The following is a 12,348-nucleotide window of genomic DNA, read 5'->3' as shown; positions in this document are numbered from 1 at the left end:
CGACTCGTACATGCGGTTGTGATGTTGGGGCATGGGGTGCGCTCCGTACTTAGGTGGTTGTGTTGGGGGTGCGCCAGGAACTACTGGGGTGTAGGTACACGGGGGGTACGACACGTACTGGGGTGGGGGTACGACTGGAATGTACTGGGGTGTAGGTAGACGGGGCTGTGACACGTACTGGGGTGGGGGTACGACTGGAACGTACTGGGGTGGGGGTACGACTGGAATGTACTGGGGTGTAGGTAGACGGGGCTATGACACGTACAGGGGTGGGGGGGTGTACATTGACGGTGGTACGACACGTACTGGGGTGGGTGTACGACTGGAATGTACTGGGGTGTAGGTACACGGGGGGTACGACACGTACTGGGTGGGTGTACGACTGGAACGTACTGGGGTGTCGGTAGACGGGGGATATGACACGTACTGGGGTGGGGGTGGGGATCGAACGTACTGGGGTGTAGGTACACGGTGGTACGACACGTACAGGGGTGGGGGGGTGTACATTGACGGTGGTCCGACACGTACTGGGGTGGGGGGGTGTACATTGACGGTGGTACGACACGTACAGGGGTGGGGGGGTGTACATTGATGGTGGTACGACACATACTGGGGTGGGGGGGTGTACATTGACGGTGGTACGACACGTACAGGGGTGGGGGGGTGTACATTGACGGTGGTGCGACACGTACAGGGGTGGGGGGGTGTACATTGACGGTGGTACCACACGTACTGGGGTGGGGGTACGACTGGAATGTACTGGGGTGTAGGTAGACGGGGCTATGACACGTACTGGGGTGGGGGTACGACTGGAACGTACTGGGGTGGGGGTACACGGGGGTACGACACGTACTGGGGTGGGTGTACGACTGGAACGTACTGGGGTGTCGGTAGACGGGGGATATGACACGTACTGGGGTGGGGGTGGGGCTCGAACGTACTGGGGTGTAGGTACACGGTGGTACGACACGTACAGGGGTGGGGGGGTGTACATTGACGGTGGTACGACACGTACTGGGGTGGGGGGGTGTACATTGATGGTGGTACGACACGTACAGGGGTGGGGGGGTGTACATTGACGGTGGTACGACACATACTGGGGTGGGGGGTGTACATTGACGGTGGTACGACACGTACAGGGGTGGGGGGGTGTACATTGACGGTGGTACGACACGTACAGGGGTGGGGGGGTGTACATTGACGGTGGTACAACACGTACTGGGGTGGGGGTACGACTGGAATGTACTGGGGTGTAGGTAGACGGGGCTATGACACGTACTGGGGTGGGGGTACGACTGGAACGTACTGGGGTGGGGGTACACGGGGGTACGACACGTACTGGGGTGGGTGTACGACTGGAACGTACTGGGGTGTCGGTAGACGGGGGATATGACACGTACTGGGGTGGGGCTCGAACGTACTGGGGTGTAGGTACACGGTGGTACGACACGTACAGGTGTGGGGGGGTGTACATTGACGGTGGTACGACACGTACTGGGGTGGGGGTACGACTGGAACGTACTGGGGTGTAGGTACACGGGGGTATGACACGTACTGGGGTGGGGGTACGACTGGAACGTACTGGGGTGTACTTAGACGGGTGGGGGTATACATACACGGGGGGTACGTGTCGGACGTACGGGGGCTGGGGGGAGTGTTGGGCGCGTATGCGGGCACATGTCTCCATGGTTGCTATGGATGTTCGGTGCGGACGGTGTTTTTTTCCATACGGTTGTACGCTCGGACGCACGGGATGGATCGTGATTCCTCGGTCGGACTTGGCTTTTCACGTTTGTAAGGTAAATCGTCCGAGGACGTGTCGGACACATTTTCCGACCCGAGGACGTGTGGGGACTGATTCCCAGTGCGGTTCGTATGGACTTTTTACCATGCGAATCGTGATTGCCAGTTCGTACGGCACTTGTACGATTCGTACGGTAAAAAGACCCGATACGAGTCGCACGGGGATATTTTTTGCCGGATCGTGATCGGCACCTAAAAGTTACAAACAAGCTCTAAACGTCCGTTGAGCAGAGCGAGCAGGAAAGGATGTTGGCTCGCAACATTTCGAAAAACCTCCGCTCTCGAATATCACAAAAATAAAAACACGGAAGAAGGAAGCACAAACTAAATCTGCAACATTCATGGATGCTCTTCTCCGGAATTATAGTGAAGCCACCGCAAGTTTATCAAAATGTTCATTGTGGCAATTGTCCTCTTCCAAGGATATCTGGCGATGAGCCCAAAGCTTCTGTCCTTTCGGAAACTTTTAGCTCAGAGAGAGGCCGAGGTCGTATTTTCAACCATATTCAGCGAGGCCTCTCTTCGTATTTCATCTACTCAAATGCAGGCTGTAAATATCGGCCATTGTCCAATAGGCCAAAATGGACAATCTTAATTAAAAGAAACACAAAACAACGTTACTACATCGTATTGATTATACAGTGTTAATTCCCACTAATACCCTCATGTGTATGTATTTATCTAGCCATTTGCGACATAAAGAAGCATTAAAGCATATTATTTTAAGCGCAAACACATAACAAATAGCACATTAGCTACACTTATTTAATTAATTTGCTCACCAACTTAGTTCACTTATTAATTAAGCCATGCAATTGCATTCCCACGTGTAATCCTTTCATTAGTAAGGTTGATCAGTCAAAACACTCAACAAACTTAATATCTAGTAATTAATTATTAGTAATTTTAATTATGACATATAAAAATATAAGCTGATGTTTGGGTTTAAACAGAAAACCCTGCTCCAGCAATCCCCCCCTTTGGTGATATATCATCACCACAAAAATCCAACCCAAAAATTGAGTCCCCATTTCTTAGGAGAAATTCAAATGTCTTTTCGTGTTAACATTACACACCAGTTTCTTTTTCATCATCTCTTTTAGTGTCTAAATACATGCTCTCTCTAAATTCTTCCAATTCTATTTCTTGAGGGTCTCTTTTTGACCTCTTTTGTCTTTTCTCAATATTTTCTCTCATTATTTTCTTTTTACTCCTCCTATTTCTACAGCATAAATACCCTAATCTAAGAATCAATAAAGCAACAATTACACATGTCAAAGGAAATAATATCTTACCAAATATGGTACTACCTATCTTAGCAATAAAATTCTTAACAGCAATCATCTTATTAGCCATTTTAGTCCAGATACTTTCAACTTCCAGTGGGACTAATTCTTCATGCAAATCAGTAATATTTTTGATATAGACCTTTAGATCTTTGCTTTCATCAGGAATGTAAGTACAACAATGTTGAACTTTCAGCATTCCACAGACTCCACCCTCTTTAGCCAATAGAATATCAAGGGCAAGTCGATTTTGCATTGACATGGCGCATAAGGCAACCATCTCTGTATTTACCAACAGAAATCCACCACCGGTGCTTGTCGATAAGCGATCCACCACTGTTGACAGCTTCCGAATTCCATATGCATTTAATGAAATTCCCACCGCTGGAATCAAAGCTCCAAAAATATCTACTACAATTTCTGACCAAGTTTCTCTTTTAAAGCGCGTTAGTAGATTAATTTGTTCTGCATCTTCTATTCTATCCATATGAAAAATCTTTGGAAAGACCAGGCCAACATAACATGTGCCATACCAATGATCAGGCAACCTGTAATAAGCCTTATTCCCACAAATATAATACACTCCCGGGAAAACTGGATCTTCTCCTCCTTTAAATCCCCATCCTGTTGCAATAAAGTATGTATCATGGCACTCACTAGTCCCAACGAAATAATTATCATATTGGGATTTCCTTCTGGTAATGCATAGTTTACCCTTCTGTGGTGCATCTAAAGCCGAAGTTGGTCTGGCCCCATTTTTCAACTCTTTTCCCATCTCAATGTCCCACATTGTCTCACTCATTTTATATCCTCCTGCCTTTTCATGCATGCTCATTCTCCTTTTCTCTACCATGTCTAGGAAAGCTTTTTCTTCTTCCTTCAAACTACAAGTTAAATTGTTTCTAAAAATTTAATCTAATGTTAATTCTTCTGTTTCAATAAAAATCTCACCAAAAATGTTAGCTTCTTTAGCAGGATTCAGTTTCTTATTCATAGGCAATTTCCCAAAAATGTTATCCTTATTAGACATCTCATAATCTATTTTCCCTAACAGATAAAAAACACTACTCAACACACTACATGAAATCCCATACGTAGCTGGAAGATGATGATAAGTAACTCCTTCTGAAACAGAAGCAGGCAATTGCATACAGACGTAGCAATCCCTTACCTCCATTGTCTTTACGTATTCATATAACAATTTTGAAAAAACATTGCTAGAAAAATCATTAATTGACCTATCCTTATGTATGTATATATTACTAATTCTAGTTGGTACTACTTTCTGTGAACTCTTCCCTATGTTAGTCATATTCTCAGTATGTATTCCAAAAGTGTCTATTGTAACTCTAAAAGTAACTAATAAAGCAAGTACACTCCATAATAGCATTAATAATCCTGTACAGCAGCAGCACATTCTGCACCATCTTTTTAAGAAGGTACATCTACTTTGATTATTTTCTGTGTTAGCCATCTTATTACTTTGGCTGTGTCTTTTGACTTAGCCTCTACCTACTACTCCACTACTGAATTTCTAGAACACTAGATTATTTCAATCTGTTAACTTTTAGATTTCTTCTCCTTCACTCTTTTCCAAGTGACTCCTTCAGTTCACTCAATTTGGATTTTCATCACTTTTCACTTCTTCTTCAGCAACATCAAATTGTATCAGATCTTCAACATCCTGAGCATCTGACTCTTCTCCAATGTCAGTCAAGATAACTTTCAGGATTCCAACAGCTTTCTCCTCCTCAACCACTCTCCGTAAGGTCCCCTCTGGATTTCCTTGACTTTCTGCCTCTTCCTCTTCTTCAGGCAATGCCACATACGTCCATTCCGGTGACCTGTACTTCTGGTTGGGTTTTCTAATTCTTTTGATCACTTCTGGTTCCTTTGGTTCTCTTGGTTCATCTTCTTTCGCTTGATTTTGGCTTGACACTTCGTTCACCTGTTCAGCTTTCGATGAATTTACTCGTGTCAGACGATATCTCAGCCTCTTTATCTTGTTAGGCCAAAGATCTCCTTTTATACTTCTTTTCTGTCTCACTTCTCTATTGTTTCTCTCTCCGATCCAAGTTCTCTTTCTCAGAACTCGACCCTCTGGTTTCTCATTCTCACTCTCATCCGATTCTGTTTCATTTGCCTCTTGTTCATCAACAATTCTCTCTTTTCCCACAGACTTCTTCTCCACCGATTGAGATTTCCCTACTACTGTCCCTCCTCGGGCCTTCGACACGCAATCTTCTTGCTGTCTACTTGTCCCTTCACCTAGCTTATCAGGAATGTTCCCTACACCTCCTCGGGGGTCTTCCGCAGTCTGTCCCTCTATATCTTCTTCTGACCCTACTTCTTCAGAAATAATCTCAGGTGGATTCTCAATCTCTTCATCTGACTCAGGTGTAGTCTCTGTGGAATTGCTCTTTTCTTTTCTTTCTTTCTCCTTTTCTTTTCCACTGCTCGTTGGAACTTCAGGCACTTTTCCAGAATCTAAACTCTCTTCCGAGGTTCTCAATGTTCCTCTTGAAGCCTCTCCTGGTAAGAAAAAAGAATCACCTGACTCTCTTTCTGACTCTCTTTCCCCCCTTTCAGGATTCTTTTTTCTTCTCACTGTTTCAGTGTCTGCATCATCACTGGAATCTGATTCTTCAAAGTACTCCTTCCCAGTCCCATCCTTTGGATTTGGAACTCTCAAAGTATGACTTGCATGAACCCAGTTCTTCACTCCAGCACACTTCACAGCAGTCGTAGTAGTCAGAATGACTTGTCTTGGCCTTCCCCACCTTGGAACCAAACAATTTCTTCTTCTGTGCACTTTTATTCTCACCCAGTCCCCTGGACTCAGATCATGGGCTTGCTTCTTTTCAAGTGTAGTGGCGTCTTCTCCAACCTGGTGAAACACAGAATGAACTGCGTCAGCCAGGCCTTTACAGTAATCCAAAATCATGTCATCAGTTATTGTCATCAACTTGTTGACAGGCACGAATGCATGTCTCATTGCACGTCCCATCAATATTTCATGTGGACTCAACCCTGTAGTTCTGTCTGGAGTAGATCTAATAGTCATTAGCACTAGAGGCAAGACATCAGGCCATTTCATTCCAGTGGCTAAACACATCTTACCAATTCTGTTTTTAATTGTGCCATTCATCTGCTCAACAACGCCAGAAGCCTCTGGCCTGTATGCACAATGTAGCTTCTGCTGTATGCTCAATGCTTCACAAATCAAACTCATAAGTTCATTGTAGAAGTGTCCCCCTCTGTCTGACTCAATAGTCACTGGGAACCCGTACCTAGGAATCAATTCTCTTAACAGCAACTTGGCCACTGTTATTCCATCATTCCTCCTAGTCGGATATGCTTCCACCCACCTTGAGAACAAACAGACTACCACTAGAACATACCTCAATCTATTGACTTGTGGCATTTCAATGAAATCTATTTGCATTCTGGTAAAAGGACCTCCTTCTCTGCCTATTGTTCCTAGGCTCACCACTGTCTTCTTTCCAGTATTGAACTGCTGACAAATCAAACATCTTTGACAGATGCTCTCTGCTATCAGCCTGAACTTTGCATTGTACCAGGTTTGTTTGAAGGACCTAATCATAGCATCCCTCCCCAGGTGTCCCTGGCCATGATACATTCTTGCCATTGTTGACAACATGGAATTTGGCATAACTGGTCTTCCATCTCTATAGATCCAAACATGATCTTTCTCTCGTGGTGCACAACCTGCCTTGATCCAATCTCTCATTTCCTCATCTCCTGCTTCATCCTGCAACTGCTTCACCTCATCCCATGTTTCCAGGACATTAGTAAACATCACAGTACAAAAAGACATTTCCTTCTCTATTCCCTTGTTAATCGAATGATTGTTCTTCGCACAATACTGTGCTATGTCATTTGCAAACCGATTACCAAGAGTAACAAAATCATCTCCCTGTCCATGAGCAGCACATTTTACAACTGCTAGTTCTTTAGGCAGCTGTATCGCCTCAAGCAATTTCCCAATCACTTCAGCATTCTTTATAGGAGTTCCACTCGAAGTCAAGAAACCTCTTTGTAGCCAAAGCTGGCCAAAGTCATGAACCACTCCAAATCCGTACTGACTATCAGTCATTACAGTCACTCTCAAATTCTTTCCAATCTTGCAAGCTTTTGTCAATGCTACCAATTCAGCTACTTGAGCGGATCTAACTCCTTTCAAAGATGAAGCTTCCATTACTTCTGAAACTTTGCACACCGCATATGCAGCACTCAGCACACCTTCTTCTGTTCTCAGACACGATCCATCCACAAACAACACATGATCACTCTCAGGCAATGGCAGATCTCTTATGTCTGGTCTTGGTTTTGTACAGTAATCAAGCACATCCAAACAATCATGATCAACAGCATCTCTCACACTCACATTTTCAGCATCCGGCAACAGTGTCGCTGGATTCACATTCACACATCTCTCAAGAGTCACATTTGATGCTCCCAGAATGATTTTTTCATATTTAGTCAGCCGACTATGTGACATATATTGAATTCTGCTTCTTGTCAAAAGAATTGCCACATCATGAGGTACAAACACCCTTACAGGATATCCCATTATTATACCCTCACTCTGTTCCAAGCTTCTGCATGTAGCAGCTACTGCTTTCAGGCAACCTGGTAAACCCACAGCTACTGGGTCAAGTGTTAATGAGAAGTACGCAATTGGCCTTCTCAGTCGTCCATGTTTCTGTATTAACACTGAAAGTTCACATCCATTCCTCTCACTACAGTACAGTTCAAACTCCTTCTCATAGTCTGGCATTCCCAGAGCAGGAGCTTCACATAATCTGCTCTTTAATTCTTCAAATGCTGCCATTTGTTCTGCATTCAATTCCAACGGGTCTTTCACCTCACTTTTGGTCAATTTAATCAGTGGCTTTGCTATCAGGGAAAAATTACTTATCCACTGACGACAATAACCCACCATTCCCAGAAACATTCTCACTTCTCTCTGGGTCATTGGGGCTCTCATTCCTCTGATAATTTTGATCCTGTCATTGGTCACTTTTCTCAGACCTTTCTCAATATTGTGTCCAAGATAATGTACTTCTTTCTTGCAAAACTGCAACTTGGCTGGAGATACCTTTAATCCTCCATCTGCCAGATGATTCAGTAAAGCTATGGTATCTACTTCACAAGCTTCACGTGTCTTCGATGCCACAAGCAGGTCATCAATATACTGTACTAGTACTGAACTTTCAGGCATGATCAGACTCTCCAAAGATTTCTTCAGCGACTGATTAAATATTGAAGGACTCTCTGTATACCCCTGTGGGATACGGCACCATGCCAAAATACGCTGTCCAAACCGAAATGCAAAAATCGGCTGGCTGTCATGATGCAATGGAATTGAAAAGAAAGCATGACACAAATCAATTACCGTGTACCATTCAGCATCATGAGGAATCTGATACAAAATCACTGACGGATTTGGCACAATGGGACAGCATGATACCACAATTTTGTTAACTTTTCTCAAATCTTGCACAATCCTGAACTTCCCATTAGGTTTTTTCAGTCCCATTATTGGTGAATTACATGGGCTACTCAGTAACTCTCTCAAAACACCTTGCTGTATCATCTTATCAATTATAGGTGTTATTCCTTCAATTATCTCTGGTGTCAATCTGTACTGTGGGATATTAGGGTAAGTGATTCCCTCTTTCACTGTAATCTTCACTGGATCTACATTATTCATCAATCCCACATCTTCCCCAGTAAAATCCCAAACTGCTGCTTTTACTGTATGTCTCAACTCTTGAGGCAAGTCACCTGGATTAAATACAGCATATGTTCCAACAATCTCACTTTCTCTATTATCTAGAGTCATCCTGTATAAGACATCCTCATCCGGTGTCTCAAAAGCTATTCCATCCGGAGTACAAAAAATTGTGAAATTCATTTTACACAATAAGTCCCTACCTAACAAGTTCACCGGACTGGTGTCGCACACCACAAATCTGTGCATATCTGAAAATTTCCCTATTCTTACCCTTACTGGTTCAGTAAGACGAGTCTTAATCTGTGTATTAGCTACACCAACCACTTGGATTGCTTCGTCCGAAAGAGGAAGATTTCTTATATCTGCTGACCTGCCAGTTGATCTTGTTGCTCCTGTGTCTACTAAAAAAGTAACACTTTCCCCATTTATTTTCCCATCTACAAATGGTCCTGCCTGGTCTATTTCTAGAGTTGCTCCAAGTATGCACTCTTCCTCCTCTCTTCGGCACCGTCAGTAGTCCCCTTCAGACTCACTCCCCTCATTCTTTAACCAGTACTGCTGTACCGGGTTTGTACGTCTCGGTTTGTTTACCTGCTCATCATTGTAGAATCCTGAGTCCTGGTTATATCTCTGGGACCCTCTGTTCTGTGGCAAGGGCGGTTTTGGCTCTTGATTCTGCTGCTTAACAACCTTCTGCTGTTGCTGCTGATGATTACACCCCTCGTTCTGCACCTGTTGATTCAAGGATTTATTCTCATTACTCACTAATGGTGGATTCGTACACTCGGATCTCCAATGCCCCAATTGCCCACAGTTGTGGCACGGGAACTTCTTTTTCGCCTCTTCTAGATTCCACTTTCCTTTTCCTGAACCATATCTGGGCCTATTTCCTGGATTGTTTGCTTGTTCAACCAGCTGTGCTTCTTGTCTTTCTGCAACCTTCACCTGTGCCCCTATTGCTTTCTCCTTCAGCTTTCTTTGTTTCGCCTCAATTTCATCACTGAAGTATTTCGCATGTCTCAAGATCTCATCAATCTTTTTACTCTGCCAATCAACTGTATGCTCACGAATCATTTCACTGATTTCAGGTCTCAAGCCATATACAAATCCGTATACAAAATGACTCAAATCTTTATCTCCCAGATGTTCATCTCCACTGAACTGTTTAAAAGCCAGAATTAACCTTTCATAGAAAGCATGAACTGATTCTTTTGCTTCCTGATGTGTTCGATCTATCTTAACCCAATCTGTCTCTTTAGGGGGTACCTTATTCTTCAGGAACACAATAACCTGCTCGTACTTTTTCATAACCTCCGGGTCTGGAGCTCCTGTTTTCTGATCTCTCGGGTATTCCTTAGCAGGCCAATCTACAACTATTTTGCACTCTGCCCACAAGTCTGCTGGAACAATTATATCAAACAGACTATTCAGGTCAATCCACAGCACTTTTGACAATTTCACAAACCTGTCTACCTGCCTATACCACTCGACGGGTTTTTCTCTCAGTCGAGGGAAATCATTTGTTAATGACAAAATATCCTGTCTAGTCCATGGAACATGTACATATCCTCCTCCAGGAATCTCTCTCATAGGATAGGCATCCACTGTGTTTTCCTTTTCTCTCATGGGAAATGCTGAGTAAGTCCTGTCCACTGAATCTTCTCTTTTCTTGTACCATCTATCCTTCCACTTTTCCACATCACCCCATTTTCGCAATAAGGAAATCATTTCCTTAATTTGCCCTGTTCTACCAACATCATTTAGATTCTCAATGTCCTTATCAGAAAAATCCACCCTGTAAGGCTTCTGCAAAGCTTTCACCTTGTCCATGTCAACTCCCATTTCACTCGCTATTCCTTTTAACCTATCATGTGTACTCTTAGCCCTCCAGGTGATACTCTTGCACATGAATAACAGCTCTCCATCATGATGATTCTTCAACATTTCTGTAGGAATTGTTCCTGCTATAAGTTCCTCCAATTCTATGCGTAACCTGGCTACATCAATTGACTGAGAATCCTTGTCTTTCTTGTGGAGAATCTTCAACCAATCATTCAAATCTTCAGCTGTTATTTCTGTAGACTTTTTCACTGTACTCACTTGTTCTGCCATCCTCTGTGGTTCCAAAATTGATCCTCCCATCATAACATTTCTTCCTACACAACCAGTATTCAATCCTGAATTAGGCTGTACATCTAACTCTCTACCACATGTGTCATGTCTCATCTGTCTCAAATGATTTTCTCCCGTCCTCATTCCTGACTCTTCCGGAGAACCAACCAAACCATTTCCTACGTATGGAACTGTCAAACCATTTTCACCCATTCTTTGCTTATCAAAAATAGGCATAACCGGACCTATGGTTACAGGCACTGTAACAGCTTCTAGATTCTTTGTCAATTCCCTAATTTTCTCTGTCAATTCAGATGTGGTCCTTGCTAATTCTCTTGTTTTCTCATCCCCGATTGCATTCTCTCTCTCTCGCTCTCTCTCACTTTCCCTTTCCACGAAAGAGCTACCACTTTTCAAATCAGGTGTTGCAATTTCTGTTTTAACAATTTGCAAAGTATCTCTTATTGGAGTAGCATCTGGTGTTCTCACCTCTGGTTCTGGTCTATATGGAGGTGGTCTCTTATAGATCATGTCATCCAAGACTTCATCCTCATAATCATTAGCCCCATACCTTCTCAATTCTGTATCAGGTACCCTTTCCGTACCTTTCCTCCCTTCCGCTTCCTCAATAGTTCTCATCGGATACAGTCCCTCTGACATACTAGCATCTCGCCATCTCCTCATTCGATCATGATGAGTTTCACGATCATATTTCCTCCCAAAAATATACCTATAATTACCTCCACTCCTCTGCTTTTCTCGCTCATGCACCTCATCTTCCCATTCTACCAATGCCTCGAACTGTGTCGGCCTTGGTCTAGGCTCTAGACACATCATCTTTTCCTTTAAATTTCTCAACACGGCCAAATTAAATGAACCATGTTCCGGGAACGCTAAAACACCATCTTCTTTAGTGTACTTAGCCCAATTGTCTAACCAGATACAGGTATGATACCCATATTTCGCAACCATGAAGGATGCAGGGGTTCTTGTCGGAGGTAATAATTCACCTTCTCTAGTTATTATGTCCTTATCCTTGTTGAACCACTTTTTAATTTTACCGAACAAGGATTTCTTCTTCTTTTCCTCCGTTTGGTAATACATTTTCGCGTTTACCACAACCCTCTAGCCCTTTCCGCAACTGTACGATCTCACACTAACACACCAATCCTGGAGCGTCTACGTCACCCTGTACTCCTTCCAAAACCAGCGCGGCTCACACCAACGCACCAATCACAGTGCGAGCACTGTTCTAACCCACTGTCCAATCACAGCGCGGTCTTTCTGACGTCAGTAGTCGCTGCAGTCGCTTCTACTCTCGTCTCCTGTCACTCGTCTACCCCTCCTTTACAAAGCCTTCTTAGTAGACTCTGTTTCAGATTCTAC

The sequence above is a fragment of the Triturus cristatus genome, chromosome 8, assembly GCF_964204655.1.
Source record: "Triturus cristatus chromosome 8, aTriCri1.1, whole genome shotgun sequence".
Lineage (NCBI taxonomy): Eukaryota > Metazoa > Chordata > Amphibia > Caudata > Salamandridae > Triturus > Triturus cristatus.
The sequence above is the reverse complement of the archived record's forward strand: the minus strand, read 5'-3'. Positions refer to the sequence as shown.